The sequence below is a fragment of the Manis pentadactyla genome, unplaced genomic scaffold, assembly GCF_030020395.1.
Source record: "Manis pentadactyla isolate mManPen7 unplaced genomic scaffold, mManPen7.hap1 scaffold_345, whole genome shotgun sequence".
NCBI classification, from domain to species: domain Eukaryota; kingdom Metazoa; phylum Chordata; class Mammalia; order Pholidota; family Manidae; genus Manis; species Manis pentadactyla.
The window spans coordinates 53,201-56,902 of NW_026644732.1; positions in this window are offsets into that span (position 1 = coordinate 53,201).

Genomic DNA, 3,702 nt, shown 5'->3' on the forward strand with positions numbered 1-3,702 from the left:
GTTGGATAAACTAATTAGTTAACACAAATGATTATTCCAACTACCAGGTAAAGTTAGGAAGAAATATATGGGACAAATGTACGGGGGGGCAGCCCTCTTGTTTGAAGACTAATTATTGTATGTGATGGGTTTTATCTGCTTGACTACATAAGAGGGTGGGATTTCTTTCTGTCTTTGTGATCTCATAGCAGATTGCCTGTGAGGCACGCAACATTCTAGATTAATGCTTATTCAATTATAAAACTATTCTTTCACTTTCACCTTTGTGAAGAGGTTTTCTAGGTTGCTGGGATATTTTTGTTTTAATTATATTTACCCAACATTACCTGACCTCTCTGTCTCAATTTTCTTATCTTTAAATTGGAGATAATACACTTTACTTCATGGAGTAATTGGAAAAACTAAGATAATTAAAATATGTAAAATTCTTAAAATTGTGCCTGTCCCATATTAATTGGAAAGCACTTACCATTATCATTAGTTACCGTGTTCCTGAGACATGAAGTCACAAATGCCATAGCTACACCTCTACTCATTACTTCAGGTACCTATTTACTAGGTTGCCTGTCCAAGAGATGTAGATATTATGCCCCACAAAATGGAATAGGCTTATATTTTTAGCTATTAATTTTAAAATGAAGCATCATACTTTCTCCTATATATTGGGACATGTAAGTGTGCATGTGTGTATGTCTGTGTGTTTTGATGTGCATTAGTGTATTGCACTCTCACATAATCATACTATAGGAAATTTAAAATATATAACTGATCTTTCAACAAGTATTACAATTTTATTTTAAAAATGAGAAACTTAAGTACAGAAAGTTGACAAAACACACACACACACACACACACACACTCAAACAACAACAAAATTCTCAGTAAGTGGTGGAATGAGGATTTGATCCAACAGTGACAGAATACATATACCTCTCAAGTGCACATGTGCCATTCTCCAGAACAGATCTAATAGGTCACAAAAAGTCTTAGCAAATTTAAGATGTTTGAAGTCCTACCTAATATCTTTTCCAACCACAATGGTATGAAACTAAAAATCAGCAAGAGGAAAGCTGGAAATTTTTAAAACGTGGGAACAAAACAACTCTGTCTGAACAACCAATGGGATAAAGAAGAACTCAAAAGAGAAATTTAAAAATCTCAAAACAAAACAAAACTGCAACACACCAAAACCTATGGAATGCTTCAAAAGCAGTTCTGAGAGGATAGGTTATAGTGATAAATTCAAGCTATAGGAAAAAAGAAAGATCTCAAATAAACAACTTAATTTTACACATCAAGGAACTAGAAGAAGAAGAACAAATGAAGCCCAAAGTTAGCAGGAAGAAGGAAATAATAAAAATCTGAGTGGAAATAAAACAAATGGAGACCAGATAAACAACAGAAAAAAAATCAATGAAACTGAGAGCGTTGTTTTTGAAAAGATGAAACTGACAATTCTTTAGCTACATTAAATAAGGAAAAAAGAGAAAAAACTCAAATAAATGACTTCAGAAATGAAAAGGGGACATTATAAGAGACCACAGAAATATACAGGTCATAAAAGAGTAGTATGACCAATTATATAATTGCCAAAAATGATATAGTTATATTTTTACTTATATATATTTACATATAATTACATAAATGCAACAGATTGGATAACCTATGTGAAATGGATACATTCCTAGAAATATGCAACCTATCAAGACTGAATCATATACAAATAGAAAATATGAATGTATCAACTTGAGTAAAGGGATTGAATCAGTAATCAGAAACATCCCAACACAAGCTCAAAGCCAGATGGTTCCTCTGGTGAATTCTATTGAACAAGAAGAATTAAAGCCAATCCTCTCAAAGTCTCCAAAATGTTGAAGAGGAGAGAATACTCCCAGACTCACTGTATGAGGCAGCATTACCCTGACACCAAAGTCAGAAAAGGTCAAAATAAGAAAACTATAGACCAGTATCCCTGAGGGATAAGACCTCAAGAAAATATTAGCAAACTGAAATCAGCAACATTTTTTTTTTTGTTTTGTTTTATCAAAGCAGTTTCTTTTTTTTTTTTTTTTTTTATTGAAGGGTAGTTGACAACAGTATTGCATTACATTAGTTTCAGGTGTACAACACAGTGATTCAACATTTATATACATGATAATTCTAGGTACCAGGTATCACCATACCAAGTTGTTACAATATTTTGACTATATTCCTTATGCTATACATTACATCCCGGTTACTTATTTATTTTACAATTGGAAGTGTGTTTAAATATATATATATATATATATATATATATATATATATTTTGTGAGGGCATCTCTCATATTTATTGATCAAATAGTTGTTAACCACAGTAAATTTCTGTATAGGGGGGGTCAATACTCAATGCACAATCATTAATCCACCCCAAGCCCAACTTTCGTCAGTCTCCAATCTTCTGATGCATAACGAACAAATTCTTACATGGAGTACAAATTCTTACATAGTGAATAAGTTACATGGTGAACAGTGCAAGGGCAGTCATCACAGAAGCTTTCGGTTTTGTTCATGCATTGTGAACTATACATAGTCAGTTCAAATATGAATATTCATTTGATTTTTAAACTTGATTTATATGTGGATACCACATTTCTCTATTATTATTATTTTTAATAAAATGCTGAAGTGGTAGGTAGATATGAGATAAAGGTAGAAAACAGAGTTTAGTGTTGTAAGAGAGATAATGTAGATGATCAGGTGTGCGCCTGTAGACTATGTGTTAATCCGAGCTAGACGAGGGCAATAAACATCCATGTATGCAGAAGATTTCTCTCAGAACATGAGGGGGGAGGTTCTAAGCCTCACCTCTGCTGCTCCCCATTTTCTCACCAGATGGCCCCCTGCGACTGTGCCTGTGTTAGGTTGTTCCTCCCTTGAGGAATCTTACCCATCTCTGGCTAACCAGTCATCTTCCGGGGCCATACAGGGAAATGTTAAGTTGGTGAGAGAGAAGCCTTATTGTTTGAAAAGGTTAGCTTTTTACTTCTTTGCATATTTATGCCCTGTGGCTTCTATGCCCAGCATTTGTCTTGAGGTGTCTTTACCACTTGGAAGAATTATGATACTTGGTAAATTCGACATGTGGCACGAGTTCTATTTAAAGGTTGTGATTAGGTAGGAAGAAGAAAAGCTATAGAAGTAGCAGGTGGAAGAAAACCTGGGAAGATTGATTATTTCTTTGACATATCTTCTTGTAGAGTAACTTCAGCATGGATAGGTTTTAAACTACTAATTAAATTGTGCACACACATTAACATAATAGGAATATAGTTACCTAACCAAAGCATACCTGTAATTACCAGCCATCTCCAGTGAAACCAAGAAAACCAGTTAGGCACCTTAGGCATTTGTGAAAACTTATCTATGATATGGTGGATATTGTCCGACTGAACTTAAACAGTCTGAGGGAATTCAGATAAACTAGAACAACCCATTCCTGGGGACTGTTCATATCCCGTATGTTCTTTTAACGATAAATAGTCTGTGGTTGTAAGATTTTGGAGTGCTACAATTTGCACTTCTCCTAATTCTTGGTTGAGTTCCAACAGTAGAGATCCAGTCAAATTTTTGTTTTACTGTATGCACAGGCCAGCTTAGATATCTCCTTCATCATTCCCATGGCAAGTCCAGGAACTGGTGGGATGAGTGCATCTACACCTG